Raw genomic sequence first — 27,081 nt, forward strand, 5'->3', positions numbered from 1 at the left:
GAAATGTCTATTTAGGTCTTCTGCCCATTTTTTGATTGGGTTGTTTGTTTTTTTAATATTGAGCTGTTTATATATTTTGGAGATTAATCCTTTGATGATTTGTTTGCAAATATTTTCTCCCATTCTGAGGGTTGTCTTTTCGTTTTGTTTATAGCTTCCTTTGCTGTGCAAAAGCTTTGAAGTTTCATTAAGCCCCATTTGTTTATTTTTGTTTTTATTTCCATTACTCTAGGAGGTGGGTCAAAAAAGATCTTGCTGTGATTTATGTCAAAGAGAGTTCTCCCTATGTTTTCCTCTAAGAGTTTTCGTGTCCGGTCTTACATTTAGGTCTTTACTCCATTTTGAGTTTATTTTTGTGTCTGGTGTTAGGGAGTGTTCTAATTTCATTGTTTTACATGCAGCTGTCCAGTTTCCCCAGCACCACTTATTGAAGAGGCTGTCTTTTCTCCATCGGGGAGTCTGATTCCTCCAGCTCCTTTTTTTTTCCCCTCAAGACTGCTTTGGCTATTCGGGGTCCTTTGTGTCTCCATACAAATTTTAAGATTTTTTGTTCTAGTTCTGTAAAAAATGCCACTGGTGATTTGATAGGGATTGCATTGAATCTGTAGATTACTTTGGTAGTATAGTCATTTTGACAATATTGATTCTTCTAATCCAAGAACATGGTATATCTCTCCATCTGTTTGCATCATCTTTGATTTCTTTCATCAGTGTCTTATAATTTTCTGAGTACAGGATTTTACCTCCTTAGGTAGGTTTATTCCTAGGCATTTTATTCTTTTTGTTGCAATGGTGAGTGGGATTGTTTCCTTAATTTCTCTTTCTGATCTTTTGTTGTTAGTGTATAGGAATGCAAGAGATTTCTGTGCATTAATTTTGTATCCTACAACTTTACCACATTCATTGATTAGCTCTAGTAGTTTTCTGGTGGCATCTTTAGGATTCTCTATGCATGGTATCATGTCATCTGCAAACAGTGACAGTTTTACTTCTTTTCCAATTTGTATTCATTTTATTTCTTTTTCTTCCCTGTTTGCCATGGCTAGGACTTCCAAAACTATGTTGAATACTAGTGGTGAGAGTGGACATCCTTGTCTTTTTCCTGATATTTGAGGAAATACTTTCAGTTTTTCACCATTGAGAATGATGTTTGCTGTGGATTTGTCATGTATGGCCTTTATTATGTTGAGGTAGTTTCCCTCTATTCCCACTTTCTGGAGAGTTTTTATCACAAATGGGTGTTGAATTTTGTCAAAAGCTTTTTCTGCATCTATTGAGTTGATAATATGGTTTTTATTCTTCAATTTGTTAATATGGTGTAGCACACTGATTGATTTGAGTATATTGAAGAATCCTTGCATCCATGGGATAAATCCCACTTGATCATGGTGTATGATCCTTTTACTGTGTTGTTGGATTCTGTTTGCTAGTATTTTGTTGAGGATTTTTGCATCTATATTTATCAGGACCAGGGCATTTTCTTTTTTTGTAGTATCTCTGGTTTTGGTATCAGGGTGATGGTGGCCTCGTAGAATGAGTTTGGGACTGTTCCTTCCTCTGCAATTTTTTGGAAGAGTTTGAGAAGGATGGGTGTTAGCTGTTCTCTAAATGTTTGATAGAATTCACCTGTGAAGCCATCTGGTCCTGGACTTTTGTTTGTTGGAAGATTTTTAATCACAGTTTCAATTTCATTACTTGTGATTGGTCTGTTCATATTTTCTATTTCTTCTGTTTTTTTTAATTAAAATTTTTTTGGTTCTGTTGGGTCTTTGTTGCTGTGTGCGGGCTTTCTCTAGTTGCAGCGAGCGGGGTCTGCTCTTCGTTGTGGTGCGCAGGCTTCTCATTGTGGTGGTTTCTCTTGTTGTGGAGCAAAGGCTCTAGGTGTGTGGGCTTCAGTAGTTGTGGTGCATGGGCTCAGTAGTTGTGGCTCGCAGGCTCTAGAGCTCAGGCTTAGTAGTTGTGGCGCACGGGCTTAGTTGCCCCGCGGCATGTGGGATCTTCCCAGACCAGGGATTGAACCCGTGTCCCCTGCGTTGGCAGGCGGATTCTTAACTACTGTGCCACCAGGGAAGTCCCCATATATGTAAACTCTTTAAGGGAAGGGGCTTGGTGTGTCCTGTTCACAGTTAGATCCCCAGTGTAGTTCCTGACACATAGGTGTGCTCAAAGAATTTGCTGAATGAATGAAATAACTTTTTATGACACCAAAATCAGGCAGCCACAAGTCCCATACTGTTTCGCCTTTTGGAGAGTCCTGAATAACAGTAAGACTGTAGGAGAGTCCTCACTGACTTCAAGAGATTCCACTGTGAGTCCATTTACTTTTTTTTTTTTTTTTTTTTGAGTCCATTTACTTTTGACAGAGCCTACAACTTTTTCTTCTCTGATAATCTTCGCTCTAGGCCAGGAGCCTGTTGTCATTGCCTTGTTCACATTAAACAGTAATCAGTGAGATTCCTTCCGCCCATCATTTCACTTCTCACTAGCATGGAGCTCAGGTACCACTAGAGGCATTCTGGTGGGCTAGTCCAGCCAGGTCTTCAGGTCATTAGTGCTACACATTAAGCTCTGAGGAGGGGCAGGCTTTTGTCCTCTCAAAAGTGTGCAGAGTTTTGACTCTCTGATATAGCTTTCAGTGTTAACAGATAGGAATTGGGTGACTCAAATGATGTGCCAGACCTTCTATGTGTTATCTCAAATACTGCTTCCAACCAACCTTAGAAGCTAAGTACTATCATCATCCCTGTTTTACAGAAGCGCAAAGAAGTTAAGTACTTGACCAAGTTCACACCAAGATTTGAACCCAGGTAGTCTTACTTCAGAGCCTACGTTCTTATCCGTGCCCATTGCCAGCCTCGTGCTCATTCGTTTGTAAGTAACCTGTTCTTTCTTTCTGAAAGCTTATATTTTTCCTTTATTCTTAAACTTCAGAAATTTCATGAGGATATATCTAAATGTATGCCTTTTTTCAATTATCCTGCCTGGCACTCAGTGAATGTTTTTGTTTTGACAACTGTAGTCTCCTCCTGAGGGTAGTTTTCTTGTATTGTGTGTGTGTTTTTTTGTTTTTGTTTTTTCCGGTACACGGGCCTCTTATTGTTGTGGCCACTCACGTAGCGGAGCACAGGCTCCGGACGCGCAGGCTCAGTGGCCGTGGCTCACGGGCCTAGCCGCTCCACAGCATGTGGGATCTTCCCGGACCGGGGCACGAACCCGTGTCCCCTGCATCGGCAGGCAGACTCTCAACCACTGCGCCACCAGGGAAGCCCTGTACTGTGTTTTGATTATTGCTTTCTCCAGTATAGTCGTGGCTCACGGGCCTAGCCGCCCCGCAGCATGTGGGATCTTCCCGGACCGGGGCACGAACCCGTGTCCCCTGCATCGGCAGGCAGACTCTCAACCACTGCGCCACCAGGGAAGCCCTGTACTGTGTTTTGATTATTGCTTTCTCCAGTATAGTCTTTGCTCTCCCTCCGGAACTTCTTTTATTTCCGCTTAGGCCTTCTAGGACTGCCTTCTGTTTCTTTTCTTTTCTTTTTTTGCATTCAGGAATTCCATTTCTTTTTATTTTTGCTCTGGATGGTGTGTTAACTCATTCACTTCCTTTTCCAGATAGCAAATTTGTTCTTCAGAAAGGTCTCTTCTACTTTTTACTTCCTTAATTGACATTTAAAATTTTTAAATCATGTTTAAAGAATTTCCCAGTATATTATTTTGTTCTGGTTATTTTTTGCATTCAATATCATATAAAAATACCATAACTAAGTAAACCCAATTTTATTTTAGATATGTGAGGCTCTTTCAACATTAGGAAATATTAATGCAATATCTCACTTTAATAGGTAAAAGGAAAAAATCTTCGGGTCATTTCCACAGACATTGTAAAGGTATTTGATAATCAATACCCATTGTTGATTTAAAAAAAAAGAAACAAAAAACAGCTCTTGGTAATCCAGGAAATGAAGGATACTTTCTTAATAGCCATTTTCATACTTAACATTGAAATACTTAAGCAGCATTTCCCAAGTGTATTCCTCTGGACTGTGGATCTGGTGTTTTACATAAAAAGGGGTATCTTGGTATATTAGTTAGCATAAAGCAAGATATTATAACAAATACCAACATTTTAGCAGCTTAATACAATAGAAATTTATTTCTCCCTCATGTAATAGTCCATTGTGGATGTTTCTGGTTGATAGACAGTTTTTCTCTATATGGTGATTCAGGAACTTGGGTTCCTTGCATCATGTGGCTCTCTCTTTCCCTAAGGCCTTGAAATCTTCTGTTTCCAGCTGGTAGAAAAGCAAAGAAAGGGTGGAAAATGCATATTCTCTTCTCAGTTTCTGTGGCCTGGATATGACACACATTTCTGTTCACATTCCTTATTCCATTTACCAGACAAGTGACCTCCCCTGTCTGTGTGTGGTCAGAGAGGGGAATGGAAAATAGTATCTCGCTGGGCAGCCACAGGTAGGGAATAGGTAGGCATTCTCATTTGTAGCTGGCAGGAGTAGAAATAAGGACCATCTGAATGGAGGACACTATGGTGATATCTATGAAATTAAAAATATACATATCCTTTGACCTTAAAACTCCACTTCTAGCAATTTTTCTGCAGATATATTCACAAATGTGTGCATGTTTACATTTTAAGGATATGTCTAGCAATACTGTAATAGCAAGAGGTTGGAAATATTCTGAATGTCCATCAAAGGGTACTAGATGAATAAGTTATTATATATCTGTATAATGGAACACTTTGCAGCCATTAGGAGGAACAAGGCAATGATAAGTGTACTGCCTAGGGGGAGAAAAGCAAGGTACAAAGCTGAGTGCATTGCTGCCATTTATTTAAAAAGAGAAATATATACACATATGCTCATATATTCGTAGACTGCTTGTGGAACCATCACAAGAAACTGGTAACAGTGGTTGCTTCTGTTTAAAACTATAAGATAATAGGGGTGGGGTGGGAGGGAGACATGCTTTTACTGTGTACTCTTTTTGTGATATGCACCTTTTAAATATAAAAGTCAGTTGCAGAAATATAGTAAATAACAAGGAAAAATTGTTGTAATATATTGTTGCCTGAAGAAAGCTGCTTACTGAAAAGAATGTAAAATATGTTCTTATTTTTATAAGTAAATAAAAATTTTAAATGGCATATACTAAAATATAGTGGTTTATTTGTGGTTTTTGCTTATCTGTATTTTTTGATTTTTAAATAATGAACATATATCACCTTTGTAATTTTAAAAAATTATGAAAATAAAAAAAGAAATACAATGAAAACTTTTCATAGGAGTCCCAGTTAACCCTGCCATGAAATCTTCCTCCATTTTTCCTGTTAAGATTAATGAATGCTTCTTTTTTGCTTTCGTGCTACATTTTCATAAATTTATGACATTCTGAATTACATTATCATGTACACATTTAGCTCACCTATTCTGTGCATTCTTTAAGGGTCTGCATCATACCAGATTAATCCAGGTATCCCTGTCAGTGCCAACAACAGTGTCTTTCCCGTTAACAGGTGTGCATTAAATATTGAGTTGGTGCTTAAAGCAGGGAATACAATGAGTACAGTGGTTGTGAATTTTGTTGCACGATGCAGCCTGTATTTAATACTGTATCAGGTCCACTGACTCTTTAGTAATGTCAGTGGCTTATTGGGTGGAGTGCAGAGTACATGGGTCAAAGGGTTTCCTTTCTAAAATGATACTGGTTGCCTTCAGGGATCACTGTCTCTGCATCATAAGTTAGTGTGGGCCTGTTATAGAAATTTATGTAGTAAAAAAATGACATAAAGTTAAATAAATGTAAGAGTAATCAAACTGCTGATGACATAGTCCCTGATCTGATACAGGTGAGACACTCCTATCAGCTTGGTATTTTAATTTTAGTGCCATTTCCTCCTACTTTTCATACTATTTTCCTTTCCCCATTTCTATCCTTTTGCTACAATCCCTCCTGTACACATCCCTGTATTTTTGATGTGGTCATCATGGGTTGGTTATGAATGAATGAGAAGAAATGCAAATAGAAGAACTGGGAGTGGATAACATTACTTGCAGCAGTAAGATTTTTTTTGAACATCTTTATTGGAGTATAACTGCTTTACAATGTTGTGTTAGTTTCTGCTGTATAACAAGGTGAATCAGCTATATGTATACATATATCCCCATATCCCCTCCCTCCCACCCTCCCTATCCCACCCCTCTAGGTGGACACAAAGCACCGAGCTGATCTCCCTGTGCTATGTGGCTGCTTCCCACTAGCTATCTATTTTACATTTGGTAGTGTATATATGTCCATGCCAATCTCTCACTTCGTCCCAGCTTACCCTTCCCCCTCCCCATGTCCTCAGATCCATTCTCTATATCTGCATCTTTATTCCTGTCCTGCCCTTAGGTTTATAAGAACCATCTTTTTTTTTAGATTCCATATATATGTGTTAGCATGTGGTATTTGTTTTTCTCTTTCTGACTTACTTCACTCAGTATGACAGACTCTAAGTCCATCCACCTCACTACAAATAACTCAATTTTGTTTCTTTTTATGACTGAGTAATATTCCATTGTATATACGTACCACATCTTCTTTATCCACTCATCTGTCAGTGGACACTTAGGTTGCTTCCGTGTCCTGGCTATTGTAAATAGTGCTGTGATGATCATTGTAGTACATGTCTCGCATGTAAAGTGCTTGGCTCTGTAGTTGCTAAGTGATTGCATGCTCAATAAATGTAATTCTTAGCTATTAAGAAACATACCCCAGAGTCACGTGAGCAATTAGTGGTGAAGTCCACAGTAAACAAGGCAATCTGATTTCAGAATCTTTACTATACTGTGTTATAACTGCTTTTGTGGTTATAGAGAGATGATTAAAGATGGGTTCTAAGCAGTGGAACAAAATGAATTTCATTCAACATGGGAAATACGATTTAGGGTAGGGAATTCTTCTTAGGGGCTCTTCACATTATCCCCACTTAAAGAACTCTTCTTTGCTATCTTGCCCGCATATAGGGACTTATGTTAGAAATACATCTCTATAATTTAGGTAAATGACATTAATTCCAGATTTATAATGCACATGGCTAATGAACCTGAAGAATATCTTACAAAGGTCTCACTCTAGGAGTTGGTCTACTAGTGCTGACACCTGGGATACCATGTCAAGTCTTGTTGCTCTATTCACCATCTCCATACTCCCTAGATTTTTCCAACTTTAGGACCCAAGTGGGAGTCTTATGTTGGAGGATGTTGTACAAACCACATGCGTAAAGAAAATAATTTACATTTTTCCTTTCTTAGCTTCTGGAACATCAGTGATTCCATCCTCCCACTTCTATTGGGCAGAAGTTGAGGTATTCTCCTTATGGTCCTTCATCTTCTCCAAAATCCACCATCACCACCACACATACACACACACAAGCACACACACAAACACACACATTCTCTCTCTCTCCTTGCTATACATGTCAGAGGGATCCAGCATAACTACTTTTTTCTGATTCAAGGACCCAAGAATATGCAAAGTCTTTGGTAATAAAGGAGCACACCAACATTCCACCTTCTCCATTCCTACCCTTTCCACTCATGACTGTCTTTTAGCTTTCTTTTCTCTGTTTCTTTGCTCACCATTGTATCCCTCTATCCCTTGCACAATGCCCAATGCCTGGTATATAGTAGGCATTCAATAAATAGTTTTTGAAAGAATGAAAAAAAACAAGCGTTGTATATTTAGTATCTTAATGATATTCAATTACAGAAAAATGTGCAAAAATATTGCCTTGCTTTAAATGTTTTATGAGAGCAGACTGTTCTTAGCAAGTGGGCCCCACCTTCACCTCCACTGCCACATTAGAGGTCCCACAACTTCTAGATTTATTCAGTTACCCTGAATATAGCTCTGGTGGTAAAGAAACTGAATGGATGCCCCACAAATTCGGGAGGAGATCTCTGGGTTGGAGGCAGGTCTATCTCCAATGGGATTGGTTATTTTTCCAAGTTCTTTTGCAATTTCATGACTTCACAATGGAAAAGTTTCCACAGATTTAAGTTCATCAAGGAAATAAATAGATCATAGGAAGACATACTACTTACTGTTAGAAAGGGGTAGGAGAAAATAATCTGAGGAAAGTAGAAGATATCCAGAAAGCCAAAACAACCTACTTTTTAGGTCTAAAGCCTCCTTGGAAATCACTGGCTTCCACAGACTTCCATCCTGGAGGGCAGCATATCTAATTCTCTTAGTTTCCAGTTTTTGAACCCCTTGCTTACGTCGTCAGTTATATTTGAAACTGTAGTAATCTTTTCCCCTTGTTTTCTTTCACTTCAACCCTAGCATATACCTTTTCTCCCACCACTCTGATAACCTGATAATGTTTTAGAATTTTAATTAGTTCAAATTGGTTGACATCACTTGTTTATCAGGGTGCCAAAACCTGCAAAATTGTAGCTGTAGATATCTGGGACCACAGTCCAGAATAAATAACCTTCATAATTCTGGTACCTATAAAGAACTCAAACATATGTAGACAGTGATACTGAGGCAACTTTCATTTCACTGGTTTCCTAGGAAAACCTTTAGAAATGCGAAACAGAGGCTTAAACTTTAGGACCTTATCCTTGCCTGAAAGTCCAGACTTATGTTAGTCTGGGCCATGATGATGCACCAGTAGACTGTCCAGACATGTTGAAAGCAGTCAAACTGGTCCTTCAGGACTTTGATTGGCCCTGGATTACAAACGATGTACCGCAATATGCAGAAACACTCAATCTGTGTCCAAAGATGAAGAACATCTGAACATCTGCTACTAGAGACCAAGTATCGTGTGTGTGTGTGTGTGTGTGTGTGTGTGTGTGTGTGTGTGTGTGTCTACCACCTGGAGGTCATCTCCAAGACTTCAAGAGAAAGTGATACTCAGGCTTGAATTTGGAGTCCTTCACACATAAATCTCGTTCATAGCTTTCTCTGTCTCCAAACATCCTTAAGAAATTCGAAAAAGAAGACCAATTAAACCCAAAGCAACTCAGTAAAGAACAGAAATAGAAAAATAGAAAAGAGACAATTAATAGGGAAAATTAACAAAGCCAAAAGTTTTCCTTTGAAAGTACAATAAAATTGATGAACTCTTTACCATGACTGATAAGGAGAGAAAACAAATTACCATAATTAGGAATGAAAGAGGAATATCACTATAGATCATACTGACATTAAAAGATTAATAAAGAAATATTATGGAAATTTGATGCCAGTAAATTCAAGAAATTAGATGTTTTCAAATTCCTTTAAAACACAACTTACTAAAACTAATACAAGATGGAATAGAAAATCTGAATAGCCCTATATCTATTTAAAATTTTGAATTTGTGGTAAAAAATGTTCCTGTGAAGAAAACTACAGGTCCAGATGGTCTCTCTGGTGAATACTATCAAACATTTAAAGAAGCAATAATATGATGTTAAACAAATCCAGAAAATAGAGAAGGAGGTAACATTTTCTAACTCATTTTATGAGGCGAGCATTACCCAGATACCAAAACAGAAATAAAAATCCTCAAAAAATATCATCAGGTTGAATCCAGGACTGTATTAAAATGTTAATACATCATGATCAAGTGGGGGTTAGTCCAGGAAACAAAATTGCTTAACCCCAAAATTAATTAATGTATTTCACATTTTAACATAATAAAGGAGAAAACCTATATAATCCTTTCAATACATACAGAAAGAACATTTCACAAAATTCAATAATTTTTGACTCAGCAAATCAGGAATAGAAAGAAATTTCTTTAACTTGTTGAAGAGCATCTATAAAACACCTGTAACAGCATCGTATTTAGCACTGAAATACTGAAAGCCTTTCCCCACGACTGAGAACAAAGTATGGATGTCCTCTCTTAGTACTTCTATTTAATGTTGCACTGGAGCTCCTAGCCATTGCAATGAGGCAAGAAAAAGAAGTAAAAGATATAAAGCCTGCAAAAGGCATAATTCTGTACTTAGAAAATCTTAAGGAATCTGTAAAACAACTACTGGTACTTATAAATGAATTTAGAAAGGCCACAGAAACAAGTTCAATTATATTTTTATAGATCAGTTGCGAACAATTGGAAAATGCAATTAAGAATATAATTCTATATCAGATAACCCCGAAAACCATAAAATACTTAAGAAGTAGATCATCGACACAAATGTAAAATCAAAAACTATAAAGCTTCTAGAAGAAAACATACACCTGGGTTAGGCAAAGATTTCCTAGAGAGCATAAATAGCATTAAATAAAGAGGAAAAAAATTGATAAATTGGAATTCAAACCTTTTGCTCATCAAAAGTTACCACAACAAGAAATGAAAAGGGAAGACACAGACTGGGCAAAAATGTTTACAATATACATATCTCCTGCAAATCAATAATAAATAGACAACCCCATACAAAATAGGCAAAAGACTTGAGTAGGTAGTTCATAAAGGAATGTGTACAAATAGCCATTAAGCACATTAAATTGCTTATTACCATTAGTCTTCAGAGAAAATGCAAATTAAAATTACAATGAGATACCATTTCATATCCATTATAATGGCTAAAATTAAAAAGATAGACAACACCAACTGCTGGTGAGAATGTGGAGAAACTGCCGGCAGGAGTACAAAATTATACAATCATTTGGAAAATATTTGGCAGTTTCTTGAAAAATTAATCATATACCTGTTCTGTGGCCCAGAAATTCCACTTCTAGGTATTTATCCAGAGGAAATGAAAACATATGCCCACAAAAGGACATGCAAAAGAATATTCACAGCAACTTTATTTATACTAGCTCCAAACTGGAAAGAACCCAAATATCCATCAACAGAAGGATAAATTATGGTATAATTCCTATAAAAGAATACTACTCAGCAAGAAAAAAGAATGGACTACTGATAAATGCAGCAATAAGAGCAAATCCCCAAAACATCATGTTGAGTGAAAGAAGCCAGACACAAAACATACTGAATGATTCTATTTATATAAAATTATAGAAGAGGGAAAATTTATGTTGATAGAAATAAGAACAGTGGTTGCCTGTGGGGGCATATGGTAACTTTCTGGAGTGATGGAAATGTTCAATATCTTGATTGGTGTGGTAGTTACATGGATTGATACATTTATCAAAACTTATCAAGATGTAGACTTAAAAAAGATGTAGACTTAAGGTTAGGCATTTCATTGTATGTATATTTTACCTCTATACAAACCAAACCAACAGTTAGCTGTATACCATTATAACAGTGAGCAAGGGGTGTTAAATTTGAAGTTGGGCAAAAATTATAGTAAAGAACAAACGAATGGGTGGTAGTACCATCAGACATAGATTTCAGGGCAAAAGCATTACATGAAATATTAAATAAAACAAAGTAATGCATTTTGTATTGATAAAAGGTAGAATTCATCAGAGATATTTATATCTGGAGAGTACAACACTGAACTATATAAACCAAAATATTACAAATACTAGGGGGATGTGAGATGATCACAGTAACTGCAACTCAGTAATTGAGAAGATAAATGGATAAAGAAATGAGGATATATAAAATTCAGATGAGAAAAATTAATGATATATATTAAACTCTATGCCCTAACAAAGAGACAATATACATTGTTTCCCAGTGTCCATATTAAACATTTATAAAATGTGATTATATAATGGGCCAGATAGAAAACTTAAATTTCTAAAAGCAGAAAATGTATAAGCCACAGTCTCTGACTACAGTACCATAACAATGAAATTGATTAAAGCCAAAAAATCTAAACTCTTGAATAAATCAAAAGACACTCTCCTAAATCACTTTTGGGACAAAGAGAAAATGTATATATTAATGACAGTGAAAACTGCTCCTAAAAACTTAAGGGTATGGCCAAAGCAGTACTTAGCAGATTTGTTGCCTTAAACATATAAATATATGAAAAAGGGAAGAATAAATGATTGATGAAATTAGAAATAGAACAATGAGGATGTTCTATTAACTGAGGATGTAGGAGATAGAAACAAAGTTAAATGCAAAAATTACAGAGTTGGCAAACATAAAGGGAAATGATAAATCCATTTAATCTATTGAGAAAAAGCAAACAAAACCTCTAAGGCCAGTCAAAGAAGAAGAAAGGAAAACCACCATAGAATTGTAAATGAGCATGAAACCACAGAGGTGAGGGAGATAAGTCACAAGTGAACATGATGCTCATTTTCAAGCTAATGGATCTCAAAGTCATGATAAAATGGATGGAAAAAAAAATCAAGCTTCCAAAATTAATTAAAGAAGACCTGCATATACCAGGACCCGTACAAGGAATTTTAAAGATTGTCAAAGATCTATTCCACCCAGAAAGCATGAGGCTTTGATGATTTTATGGGTAATTCCTGGAAATGTTCAAGGAAAAGATATTTCTTTTGTTAAGGAAGTATTTTAGATATTAGAAATGTATAGATATCTCTTTAATTCATTTTTTGAAGCAGACATAATTCTGATACCTAAATCTGACAAAACTAATGTACACACACAAGTGTATCAATCTAACCTATGAAAATTGATGTAATTAAACATATTATACTATAACCATGTAAAGTAGGGCTTATTTGAGGAATTTATGGTTAGTTCAACATGAAATTTATTAATGTAATTCATTATATTAAATAGGCTAAAAGAGAAACAAACACGATGCCAGAAAGGCACTTAATACAATTTACTATCCATTATTGGTAAAACTCTTAGTAAGGTAGGACTTACTAAGGAGATTTTCTTAACATACTAAAGCCTAATCATGAGAAACTAAGAATAAACATTTAATGACGAGAACTTAGAAACATTCAATTAAAGGTGCCATATACCACTGAAAATATTTAACATTATTATGGGGGTTCCTAGCCATTGTTTTAAACAGAAAAATAAGTATATATTTTGGAAAGGAAAAGACAAAATTATCATTACCCGGAAAATACTTAGGAAATATAAGCGAAGCAAATGAAGAACTTTTAGAGTTAATGTGAATTTTTGATAGGCTGTCTGGTTAGTGTGTGTGTGCTCATATATATATACATACATATCATATCATATCATATATACACATGTATGTGTATACATATATACATAATGCATGTTGGTTTCCCATGCATATATGAACCAATACAAACTAATAAAAGCCAACACAAACCAGCTAGAAAATTATATATAAAAAAAAGATTTCTTTCACAATTGCAATAAAAAATAGAGACCAAGGAATTAATTTAACAAATATGCAGGACTGTATGAAGAAAGCAACAAAACTTCCCGAGGCCAGGAGAAGACTTGAATAAGTGGAGAGACAGACCATATTTCTGGATGAAAAGAATCAAAATGATAAAAATGTGAATTTCCTCTAAATTACTCTATAACTTCTAACCAAAATAAAAAGGACAGGTTTTGGGAATTCGATAAAATGATTCTAAAGTTTAGATGGAATTACAAACATTTAAAAATATCTAAAAAATATTTTTAAAAAGTAATGAAGGGAGACTTGCCCTGTAAGTTATTAAAACATATGGTGAAAGTATGATTTGTTCTGTGTGCAACTGGTTCAGAAATAGATATGCAGATCATAAGAATAGAATCAAAAGTCTAGAAACAGTCACAAGTGTATATAACTTATTAGTGTATAATGAAGTTATAAATTCATTATAAATTCATATAACAGGAAAGATGCTGTATTATAAAGAAATAGCATTGGGTGGGTACTAGTTAATTACCTAGGAAAAAGCATTTTGGAGCTTTCCTGTTCCAATTTCTCTGAAGATGTCAAATTCCTCCAACTTACAATATCTTTTTCATCCTCTGCAGCCGCTTCCAATTAGCTCCATTACCTCTTTGTCCAAAATTTCTTTCATATTTTTTCTTGGACTTTATCTTTACAAACCAAACCAAAGATATCTTTATCTTCTTCCTCACCATCTATCTTTCCCTTTCCTGGATCTATTTCCCAGCTGGCAATTCCCTCCCTTTCCATTGTAAGACCTCACAAGTCTTTTCGGCTTCACTCACCTATCTACCTTAAAAAGGCCTTATTGGTGGATTGGACAAAACAATCTTTTCTTGAGGCATGTTGAGGGATGTGAGTGAATGTGGTCGGTTCTCATTAGACAACTGCAGAATTTTCTTTGTGGTCTGAAGAAGAAGAAGCTGTGAATACTCAGGTGTTATCACCATGTGAGTTACCAAAACTGTGGGTCATTCATGAATTGGAATGCATTCATTACAAATGGAGGGGCTTCCCTGGTGGCGCAGTGGTTGAGAGTCTGCCTGCCGATGCAGGGGACACGGGTTCGTGCCCCGGTCCGGGAAGATCCCACATGCCGCGGAGCGGCTAGGCCCGTGAGTCATGGCCGCTGAGCCTGTGCTCCGCAACGGGAGAGGCCACAACAGTGAGAGGCCCGCGTACCACAAAAAAAATAAATAAATAAAAATAAAAATGAAAAACAAATGGAACCAAGATAGTGATTTTCAGACTGCTGGGGTCCTATTAAGATGGCTTTGAGGCTGCCAGAGGTGGACACAGAGTAGGACTCACAGACAGGTGTGACTTCTTAAATATCCTTTAAGCAGAGCAATATTTGTATATTGAGGGTTCACATAAAATTTTGTTTCAGGAAAGCTTTTTGCTACTAAAAAGTTTGAAGATCACTTCTCATAAAAACAATTAAATAATAAATATGTTCCATAGAAAATAACTGATTTAAAAAGCAGCATGATTTGTAAATTAAAAAAATACATGGTTACAAAAAGTACTTAAAAAAAGTAGTTATATCTGGTGGGAGTGAACAATTTTATTTACTCCTTTTGCTTATCTTTATTTAAAACATTCTATAATGATAACATTACTGTTATTTGTTTTTATTTTCATACTTTTTTTTTTTCTTTTTTTTGTGGTACACGGACCTCTCACTGTTGTGGCCTCTCCCGTTGCGGAGCACAGGCTCCAGACGCGCAGGCTCAGCGGCCGTGGCTCACGGGCCCAGCCGCTCCGCGGCATGTGGGATCTTCCCGGACTGGGGCACGGACCCGCATCCCCTGCATCGGCAGGCGGACTCTCAACCACTGCGCCACCAGGGAAGCCCTATTTTCATACTTTTGAGGTATAATTTAGACAGAATAAAATGCACAAATTTAAGTGTACAATTTTATGACTTTTCATATATGTATACACCCAGATCAAAATATAGAATATTTCTAACACCCCAGAAAGTTCCCCCATTTCCTTCCAGTCAATAACCCCATTCTCTATGTCCCATCAGAGATAACCACTATTTTGACCTTTTAGATTTGGTTTTGCCCATTCTTAAACTTCTTGTAAATGGAATAATACAGTATATACCTTTTGGGTCTGGATTATTTTGCTGAACATAATATTTTGACCTTCACTAATATTGTATATAAGTAAGTTTTCTTTAAATTCTTGGTTAATATTCTATTTTATGACTATCCTACAATTTGTTTATCCTTTCTTTTGTTAGACATTTGGGTTATTTACAGTTTTGCTATTGGGAATAAAGCGGCTCTGAAAAATCTTCCACTATTTTTTTGGTGGGTCTGTTATCCAATTCTCTTGGGCGTATACCTAGGGATAGGATTATAGGATATGTGCATCTTTACCTCTTCAAGATTTTGCCAAATTTCTCTTCAAAGTGGTTGCATGAATTTACATCTCAATGAAGAGTGCTTGAGAGTTGCCTATTCTCTTTTCCCTCTACCACTATAAAATAAACAAACAAGGGCAGACTTTTTAAATGGAAAAACCAAAGCTAAGCCTGGGGGAATGTGATAAAACTAACTCACATCTGATCCCCTGTTGAATCCAAGAGAAACACGCAGAGAGCAACAGCAGGTCTTTGGGTCAGTAATTGTTCTTGGTGTCTGTGTGTGTCTGGGTTGCAAGCCCAGGAGGAGTATGGGAGACAGAGTGAGGGGTGTAGAAAGCCAGTCTCAGGAAAGGGCTACAGATATTAGAGAAGAGATCATTAGTTCACAGAGGTTCCCCAGTGAACTGGTTAGGATTCCAGCTCCTGCGGGAAACTAGAGGATCTAGTGTAGAGGGAGTATATTCCTGAACCAGCTGTGTGCAGAATGTTTGGATGATTCAGGTTTCATTTGATGTTTACACCAGCATCAAGGTTGCTGTTGCTTTGCCTTTCTGGGCACACGGGGTAGGAAGCTCTTAATGTGCCACTAAATCTGGGCTGACTTGAACCTGCAAGTAGAAGAACTTACAAGCAGATAAGGCAGAGCTGATACAGACAGAGATGCCAGTACCCCAAACCCAGTGTACAATTAAACCTAATCCTGGGGCACAGTCTGTGTATCAGTTTTCTAGTCAGGAACCTAAGTGCATGGGGGAAGCTGGGACTGTAAATGTGCTAGCCAGGTAGGTGCTGCTTGCCAAGACAAGTGGGACCATCTGAATTAAGTAGCTGTTACTGGGTCCTAATAACAACAGTGACAATAAGGCCAAGTTTTCAGGTATGACCCCTCCTACAGGTTACTCACCTTGGTCTATTTCATGGTCAGAAATTTGTTACTGATGACCCAGTTGACAGAGTTCAGCTGATTCTGACTGTACTTCCACCATATATCTTGAATCCTTTTGCTTCTTTCCACTTTTATCACCATCACTTTAGTTGAAACCACCATGATATATAGTCTTTGGTATATTCCAACAGCCTCTTTACTGGTCTCCTCCTATCAACGTCTGCCCGCTTCATATTCATTCCACACAGCATTACTCATCTGATCATATTATCCCCTTACTTAAAATCATGTTGGAATTTCCAGAGTGTATATTCGAAGGTGGATAATATGGACACAAGAAAACGTGTCAGTTTGGGAGGTAGAAGACTTAGGTTCTAATCTTGGCACACCCGCTAGTTAGCTGTATGACTGAGCAATCCTTTCCCTATCCCAGGTCTCAGGGTTTTTTTCATCTGTAAATAAAAGGATTGGACCAAACTAGGAAGTTTCTACGGGCCATTGTAGGTCTAACATTCTGTGATTCTTTGTGGGATTGATTCAGAGGATTTTTCTTGAGTTCTTTCCTGGGATGGAGAGAAGTGAGACCTTAAGATTGTATTTCAGTCAGCTCTTCTATCTTTCTTCTCAGAGATGGCTGGCATCTTTGAAGTTGTCAGACAGTTCCCATACACTGAGCATAAACCGTTTGAAAATGTTTCAAGAGAATTTCCCCATTTCAGCAGGTATGCCTCAAGGACTGAGAGTTCCCTGTGGTTTCACACTGCTGATATAGGCTCTTGTCAAGTTCTCTGTGCTTCACTGCATACTATATCTTAGGTTTGCGTGGATTCGTAGAAGCCATCCAATCAAGGCCTGTTGGTAGGTAAGTCCTTCAATTCCATGTAGTGCTGCTGCCATCTTTGTAGGATTCTGACCAAGTGGTGGACACAGACATATACATTTGTCTAATTAACGTTTTTAAAGTGTAAATTTCATGACATAGAACTATAAACACTTCTCTGTTTATATATGTTTGTATTTGATACTTCTCATTTTATCTTTGCAATTTCCTATGAATATTCAGTTATTTCAAAATTAAAAAATAAGTCTTTACAAGGTGGTTAATAGGACTCTCTAGGGCTGATTCCATAATGTCTTCCGTAATTGTCTGAATTGGGACTTTTTTTTTACCTAAAGCAAATGTAGATTACCTGACAATGCAATGGCTTTCATAATTTTGACCATGAAGTCTGTTTCCAAGGAATTTTCAGTTGAAGGCTCAACCCACACATTCAGTGGCCTGTGTGTTTATGTTGTGTTTGATCAGCAACAAGGCCAGCCTTAGCAATAGCACTGCATGTGCTGGTCTTTCTGGGTCCTTGGATTCCATGCCAGGTCCTACCTTTCTCTTCTCCATTTCCAGGCTCAGCCCTCTGTAGCTCTATGCAGACAGAGGGTTGTGGAGTACCCTGGCCAATGTCCCTCCCAGGTCTCTGAGGAAAGAATCCCCAAATGACCACTGGGAACATCTCTCCCTACAAGCCCCAGTGGTCATTCAGTGATTCAGTCGATTTAGAATCCATTCTTCTCTATATCAGGGTGGAGGGTGTCAAGGGATGAGGAGAGGTTGCTGAAGGGAAGAGGAAAGATTAATGGCTCCTCAAAGATGTCCATGTCCTCATGCCCAGAACCTGTGAATACATTAGGTTATGTGGCAAAGGGGAATTAAGGTTGCAGATGGAATTAAGGTTGCTCATCAGCTGGCCTTAAAAAAGAGGGGTTATCCTGGGTTATTCTGGTTGGCCCAGTGCAATCACAATTGTCCTTAAAAGTGGAAGAGGGTGGCAGAAGAGGAGAGTCAGGGAAAGAGATGTGATGATGGAAGCAGGATCAGAGAGGTGCTATGTTGCTGACTTTGAAGATGGAGGAGGAGTCCATGAGTTGATGAATGTGGGAGACCTCTAGAAGATGGAAAAAGCCAGAAAATGAATTCTCTCCAAAACTTTCAGAAGGGACTGCACCTTGAATTTAGTCCAGTGAGATCCATGTCAGAATGTCTGACCCATACAACTCTATAATAATAGATCTGTGTTGCTTTAAATCACTGACTTTGCAGTAATTTGCTATATCACAATAAAATACCAGTATAATAGAAAACTAATATACTACTGCAGGATACAAGGTCTCAGAGTAAGAATTGACTGAAGGATGCCTGGGGTTTAGGAATCAGAGAAGAGAGTCCTGGGGCTGGGTGGAATGAAATCTGAGACAGGAGGTAGTCATTGGGAAGGACAAGTAGCCCAAGGTTTAGGGGCATGGTCTTAGGGAAAGGACAGTGCTACCAGGAGGGATTGAGTTAAGAATTGGGAATAGAGAGTTTCAGCTCAAGCAGTCAGAGAAGCTGTTTTGGGGATTTGGAGTACATGGGTAGTAGCATAGAGGTGAGACTTGGATGGGGAAAGTGTATGTGGGAACAGTGGGTTTGTATTAGGTTGGGTAACAGAAAAAAGGAATGGAAAGGGCACAGGGCTTGGAATCAAGGAGCCTGGATTTTAGTCATTTTGCTATCTGAGCTGTTTGACACAAATCTCCTGGGTGTCAGTCTTCCCATGTGTAAGATGAGGGGCCCAGAGTCTCAGATTGCTTCCCAGATTCAAATAAAAATTACACGATTTGGTGAAGGACCTTGGTGAGCTCTTTAAGAGTAACCTGACTGTGGTTATGGCGTTTCAGCTCACTATGTCACTAAGTCAGTGTCCTTGGACATAGCTCAATGCGGTGCATGTAAATGACAGTGGATTATGGCTTCCCCCTCAGCAGAATAACTTTGCTCCACTTCTGAGTGTTCGTCGTGTTACTTCAAAACATAGAAATAATGACCTTGGCACACACAAGTCTCGTCATGATCGAAATATCTTGTATTTACAGATTTGTATGTATATGATATTTTTATGGGGCAGGTTCAAAGTCTTCGCAAACTGCCATCTCTGATTCCTTTTGGGGTAGGCAGGTAGTAGCCATTTTGAAGTTGACCAAATAGAGAATCACGGGGATGTTGATCCCCAAATCTCTCTTAATTCTTAAGCATTAAGTATTCCAGAATCCTGAAATACCGAATTCAGTAAAAATGTCTTTGCATTCTGTTTGATTTTGTACACTTTTCAGTTTCTCACAAACCTTTTACTGACAGAGCATCGTAGCATCTGCCAGTGATAGGGCAACCAGAGGGTTTGGCAGCTTGTGGGTGGGAGTTTCAGGGTTTGGGGACTTGGCGGCAGTTAGATTGGGCTGTTGGTGTGGGAGGATGGAACTGTGTATTGATGATGGTCTTGGCTTTTTCTAAATCACAATTGCATCATATGAGATAGCTGAATTTATGTTGAGCTTTACAAAAGTCTCCTGGGAAAAGGGCAAAACTGGTTTTAGTGCGTAAGAAATTTATTTATGGCAATTATGGTACCAAACTGAGACTGGAGACTGTTGAGAATCTGGACCACTTTCTGGTGGAGAAAAAAAAGAAAGCTATTTTACTTTTTAAAGTAGGAATCATATAGTAGAATCACTTTGTAGTTACAGTGAATTTTGAAATTCTTCTTGTCCTTTCCATAGGGTGACAGGCTGGATATTCTTGTCATACTAATTCAGATAAGGATGGCTTCTGGAAAGAAATATGAGGGGAAAAAAAGGAGAGTGGAAATAAAATGGCCAGCTCCCACGGAGGTAGTTTGAGGATGTCAAAGTATGGTTGGCCGGGTTTCTTATGACTCATCTGCACAGCAGAGCCGCATGACTGGTCCTCTTGGAAACACAAGGTCACAGCTTTCCGTAGTATTAAGATGACTCACAGAGAAGGGGGCTGTAGGTCCCATTGCAGGTTTATCTGATGTGCAAAAATGTGACTTATGTCTTTAGTTTGACTTGATTTTTTTAACTCCTGGTTCCCGGATTTCTAGAGATAGAATGCCATGGAAGGGAAATTGTATTAAGTGATTCTTTTTTAAACAAGAAGATTAGAAAACTAGCATTAGGTACTGGAGTACCTCAGGCATCCTTGCACATCATGCTCTAAAGTGGTAAGAATCTGGCAAGAGTTCTTCCAGTACAGTGTGGTGTAATGTAATTGATCTATCAACAGCACAGGTGGGATATATTAAGCACTTTAACTTTTTTCTAGTCAATTCTTTCTACTAAACTCTGTAGAATCTTCTTTTCCCTTCCTTTAATGGCACCTTAGTTAAATATCAAAACATTCTGATCATTTTTGATGCATAAGCTCAGTCCAGTGCAGTTTAAAACTCCAGTATCATACCCAATTTAAAACTTTTCCCATAACCATTGCTCAAGGGACTCAAAAAGTGGGCTGGAAGGGGGATTGGAGAAAGAGAGAGGGAGAGAAGGAGAGGGGCAGAGAGAGAGAGTTCTAAGATATCTTCTCTTTTTCTCTCTGTCAAGTAGACCATCTAGGATTGGGGCAAGGGGTGCTTGGATAGAGGATAGAGGAGGTAACAACAGTCCTCTGTACTTGACCACCTGCCAGTTGTGGGAAGGTGCCCATACTCACTCTGGTCACTTTGGTCTTATCTGCTTCTGGCAGCCTCTGCTGACGAAATGGTCACTACATGATGGTTTCTTGTTCAGGCCAGCCTGGTCCACTCTGTCAATGAGGACTTCCTTAGAGAGGGCAGCCCTCTTGCGGTCTATATCTTCAGTCCTCTCTCTGGTAGAGTGTCACCTCATTTGTCCTGGGTATCTGGCTAGCCCTTTTATTTTCTTTGTTCCTCCTCTGTTCTGTAGTCCTTTCTGTGGACCGATGGAAACCACTGAGGTTTTCTTCCATACATTCTGCCGTGAAACTGGGGTGGAGGTGCCACACGTCCTTTCTTCCCAGGATTACTACTTCACTTTCTCGGTGTGCTGCTACACGGCTACTCCAGGAAGCCTCTTGCCTTCAGAAATCTACAGTGAGAAGTGAGCACAAGTCTCTGTGTTCAATTACACGCCCCCGTCTTCAGGCCAAGCCCTCCCTAGAACTCTCTCACCAGGCTCCCCTCTGCTCTACTCATGGCACAGTGAGATGCCAGCAGTCTCCCTTTCTGCAAGTTACTCCCAACTCTTGGAGCAGCACATCCCTCCTCCCTCCAACAAACTTGGCGTTGTAGGATAGGGAAAAGGCAGTTTCCTCACAATGAGTATTGTACTCTCTGCAAGGATGGGGGCCCTGATCACTCTGCTCTCCCTGCCCCGGCTTCTTACATGGCCTGGGAAGAGGTGTGAGGGTCAGTGGATTGCTCTCAGTCATAGTGTTGGTTTTGACTACTAGTAAGCCTCGAGGGAAGGTGTCTGCCCCTTTTGTTAGGGAGACTCAGTGTCTGTAGATTTCATCTGTAGATGGGTATCAGTTCTGGGCCACAGGAAAAGTTCCACTCAGCATCCTGGCATGCTAATATCTGGTTTTATATAAGACTGTATTTTCCTGTCAGTCAGTGGCCTTTCAGTGTTATGTGATGGTATGGTGTTTTGGTTTTGTTTGTTTGTTTGTTTTGTATCTGTCAATTCTTATTACTAGAAAAGTCATAGAAAGTAATGGTTTATAAAAAATAAGGCTCTGTTTACTTCAGTAGTGACTTGTTTCCCAGGAGATATTTGATTTCCTTGGCTAGATGCCGTAAATACAGTAGGACTTTGTATTTACATTGTATTATAATAGGGATTTATTCTGTAGGTCAAATCACGGTCTTCATGACGTGTGCTCTACGTCATAAAAGCCCAGGGAGGCAGTAGAGTGTGTGCCGGAGTCAGATCAGCTTGGCTAGAATCAGCAGCTTTGTGAGGCTGCCTCATAAGCAAAATAAAAATACTGCTACCTACCCACCTAAGAGGGTTATGAGGCCTCAGTTGAATAATGTATGTAAAGCACTCATGATTGCCTGGATCATAGGAAGTATATAATAAGGTTAGCTACTTTTATTATCTTTATGGTATAGATAATGCCATGTTATCTTTATGAGTATATGATTCCACTATAATTTGAATAAAAACGTATCAGCTTGGGTGGGGGGGCGCTGACACTGGGAATTCTGCTAGATATAAGGAAGTTTCACGTATATCACGTATATCATGTTAGTGGGAAAAGGAGTCAAGTTTAGAAGAATAAACAGCAGAGCTTAGGAACTCCATCTAAAAGATGGGGAGATACGAGATCAGGGAGTAAGGGCAAGGTGTGTGGATAACTAAATATAGGCATAACACAGCAAGGATAAAGCTTGGTAGTTATGGATTTGAAAGATATAGTCCAGAACACATCTCAGAGGGTGGGCGACCTGGGATTGTAGGTTGGAACAAACCAGCCTGGGGTATGAGAGAAGGTAAATTCCTGTGGCCTTTTTTTCTTTTTGCCAGAGGGATCCCTTAAATATTTTTTCCTATGATCATCAGGTCTCATTTCCTCTGTTAATTTCTTTTCTACTAACTCTGGTATGGGTGAAGTAGAATTGAGCATTAAAAAATTATTGCTAATTGGATAGGCAAAAAAAATCTTATTCAAATTTCTACTTTTTGATAAGTGGAGTTTAACATATAACCCCTTGTCTGTTAGTTGTTTGCATTTCTCCTTTTGTGAATTATATATTAATGCCATTTGTAATTTGTTTATTGAAATTGTAGGGTTTTTCTTATTAATCTGTGCATGCTCTTGATAGATTGACTCAGTCATATTTGCTACAAGTATTTTTCTCCACTTGTATTTATCTTTTAACTTTTTAAAACTTTTTATTATGGTAAATTTCAAATATATATTTAAAAAAAAACAGACTATAATGATTCCCCCCCATGCACCCATCACCCAGCTTCAGTACGTATCAATTTCTGCCATTCTTGTTCATCTAACTCCACCCACTTCCCATTTACTTCCACCCACTCCTCCCCACTTGAGGTTGTTGTTGTTCTTTATAGTTTTAAAATTTTTAGGTATAGTTTATATACATATGCATAGATCTTAACCATTCAATTTGGATAAATGGATACATTTGAGTAAAACATTGGCAGGGCTAAGAATCACACCCAGAGACTCTGGGGGAAAAGGGATAATGCTTCTGCCACTGCCACCTACAGAAAGAACAGAAAGAGTCAAGCAGGTGTCTCACATCCTGAGTCTCAGAGTCACTGAGCCAGTGCTGCATAAAGTCACACCGGACCCAAGGAAGCAGGGGATCAACATGACTTGGGTTTGTCTTGGCTGGGACAGGGCCTGCGTCAAGAGACAGGTTCTTAAGTAAACCGGATTTTGATGAAAGGCCTTGGGGTCTGGAGGAGGCCACCTTCTGCTCTTCCCCCAATTGCAGGTTCATTTCTTTCTTCTTTCTGTGTGTGAAAAGCAGATCCTTTTGGGAGAATGTCAATATGGGGGCAGGGTAGGCCAGGCAAACACTCTGAGCTTGGTACAGTGGGGGCACTTTGCACTTGTAGGGTATATGGAATCAGCAAAATGAAAAGGCAGCCTATGGAATGGGAGAAAATATTTGCGAACCATATATCTGATAAGGGGTTAACATCCCCAATATATAAGGAACTCTTATAATGCAATAGCAAAAACCAAATAACCTGATTAGAAAATGGGCTAAGGACTAAAGACATATAAATGACCCATATGTACATGAAAATATGCTCAATATCACTAATCATCAGGGCAATACAAATCAAAACCACAATGAGACATCACCTCACACCTGTTAGGATGTGTTAAAGATAACAAGGATAAGTATGTGTTAGGATAACTTAAAAGATACAACTGTTTACAAGAACGTGGGAAAAGGGAATCCTTGTACACTGTTGGTGGGAATATAAATTGGTACAGTCACTACGGAAAACAGTGTAGAGGATCCTCAAAAAATTAAAATAGAACTACTGTATGATCCAAAATTCCACTTAGGTATATAACCAAAGGAAATGAAATTAGTATCTTGAAGAGATATCTGTACTCCCATGTTCATTGCTGCATTATTCACAAGAGCAAAGATATGGAAACAACCAAATGTTTGTTGATTGATGAATGGATAAAGAAAGTGTGATACATTTAATGGAATATTATTCAGCCTTAAGAAAGAAGGAAATCCTGTCATTTGCAGCAACATGTATGAAACTGGAGGATGTTATGCTAAATGAAAAAAGCCAGACACAGAAAGACAAATTTTGTATGATCTCACTTACATGTGGAGTCCAAAAAAAAAACACCAAAGGCAACAACAAACACAAAAAGCTGAATTCATACTGACAGGGAGTAGAATGGTGGTTACCAGAGGCTAGGGGGTCGGGGAAAGGGGAGATTTAAAAAAAAAAAAAGGAAAGAAAGTAAAATGGTGCTTGCCAAGGGCTGTGGAGAGGGGGTCATGGGCAGTTATTGTTTAATAAGTACAGTTTCAGAGTTGTAAGATGAAAAGAGTTTGGGAGATGGATGGTGGTGATGGCTGTACAACAGTATGAATGCACTTAATATCACTGAACAGTATACGTAAAGATAGTTAAGATAATAAATTTATGTTATGTGTATTTTACCACAATAAAAAAATTGAAAAAAAGAAAAAGTTGGAAAAAAATGTGTTGAAACATAAAAAAGGGGCACCTATGTTCAGACATTGCAGAAATTAAACAGAAAACAGAAAGATATTATGGCAGAAAACAGTTTGGTGTTTCCTCAAAAAGTTAAACGTAAGTTACCATATGATCCAGCAATTCCACTCCTCGGTATATACCAAAAATAATTAAAAACAGGGACTCAAATCGGTATATGTACACCAATGTTATAGCAGCATTATTCACAATAGCCAAAAGGTGGAAACAACCCAAGTGTCCATCAACAGATGAATAGATAAAATTTGAAATGTACATAAAGTGGAATATTATTTAGCCATAAAAGAAATGAAATTCTGACACTGTAACATGGATGAACCTTGAAAACATCATGCTCAGTGAAATAAGCCAGACAAAAAAAGGACAATACTATATGATTCCATATATATAAGGTATACAGAATAGGCAAATTCATAGAGCCAAAAGTAGAGTAGAGGTTACCAGGGGCTGGAGTGAGAGAAGGAAAGGCAGTTATTGCTTAATGGGTAGAGCTTCTGTTTGGCATAATGAAAAAGTTCTGGAAATAGTGGTAATGGTTATATAACATTGTGAATGTACTTAATTCCACTGAATTGTATACTTAAAAATGGCTAAAATGGTAAATTTTATGTTATTTATATTTTGCCACACTCAAATTTTTTTAAAAAGAAAAAAGGTGTAACAATCTATTACTTTAAAAACTCTTGCACGATTTTTAAGATGACTTCCATGACTCTTTTCCAATGTACATTTTTTACATATAATTATATTTTCTTCTAGGTATTATAAAGTTCAATTTGTGCATATAACCCTGTTATTCATCTAAAATTTATTTATGGGCTACAGATATAAATTTATCACAGCATTATTGACTGTGTATTATTTCTCTTCTGCACTGATGAGTGGTCTTTATTATGTATTAAACTTATATATAATAAGCCCTTTTTATGTGTAAATTGTGTTATTGATTTCAAGAATATCAAAAGGACTTTTGCCTCATTGTATTTTGAGTATGGAAATGTGGATGCTGAGCTTCTGGTTGTGTATTTACCTAAGACATCTCTTTTGGGTATCATGGTTATCCCATGTTAGTGTAAACTCAGTGTTTTTAGAATATAATTATCAAGTGACACTCTAGCTCATTCAAATTTATTAGTCTTTCTGCATATGGCCAAAACGCAACATCAGTGGTGTTGACAAGAAACAATACATATCATCTTCAGTTTCATTAGCAGGGAGAGATGAATTAAAAAAGAAAATCTGCTTCCATACCGTTTGTAGAGCCATTAGTTGTTATTATGTCATATTTGTTCTTATAAGTAATGCCCTTCTACACTATCCTTCCAACTGGGCTGGTGGCTGTTAATTCAGCAAATTTAATTTTCCAAGTGAGAAAAGTCACCCTCGCATCAATCTCATGAATATAATGCCTAGTGGTGAATATAATTGTTCCATTATCAGCCTCATTCATCACACTAAGGTAAGTGGTCAGAACTGTAAGCTTGAACATGGCAAAGACTGGTAAAGATTCCTCTAGCTTAATTTCACTAAGAGATTTTATTTCTTCACTTTATGATATGTCTATCTACATATAGGACTGTGTTTAGAGGGTATATATTTTCAATATTAAGCCACTTCAGATCTTTTTTAGAATACTTTAATTGAAACCGTTCATCGGTTGTCCATTTGAGATGCTGGTCTCTGGGCTGCTTGCTTAATGATACTGCATCTGAGTTTAGTAACTGTTAGATCACCCTGGGGTGTTCAGGCTCATAGAATGGGGGGCTGTAGTACGATCATGTCTTTTTGGGGATTTGACCATCCTAGACAATTTCTACTTCCATTTGGATTCTTGTTCTCTTACATCTAAGGGATCCAAAGAAACATAGTCTCACTGTTTATTGCTACTGAGTACAGCATCAAAACTTAGTTGATTTTTTCTTAAATTTTTCTGAGCTTCC

At 37.9% G+C, this 27,081-nt stretch overlaps 1 long non-coding RNA gene across 3 annotated transcripts in view; it reads left to right on the plus strand.

Annotated features, from left to right (window-relative positions):
* Window positions 1-2,037: 2,037 nt before the first annotated feature.
* The window catches only part of LOC102989281 (uncharacterized), a 224,749-nt gene continuing 199,705 nt past the window's right edge, over window positions 2,038-27,081 (plus strand). For all 3 annotated transcript variants that reach the window (XR_008618201.1, XR_003681188.2, XR_003681190.2), the window contains exon 1: window positions 2,038-2,871. This is a non-coding gene — a long non-coding RNA (uncharacterized lncRNA). The remainder of the gene's footprint in view (window positions 2,872-27,081) is intronic.

The sequence above is a fragment of the Physeter macrocephalus genome, chromosome 9 (genome assembly GCF_002837175.3).
Source record: "Physeter macrocephalus isolate SW-GA chromosome 9, ASM283717v5, whole genome shotgun sequence".
Lineage (NCBI taxonomy): Eukaryota > Metazoa > Chordata > Mammalia > Artiodactyla > Physeteridae > Physeter > Physeter macrocephalus.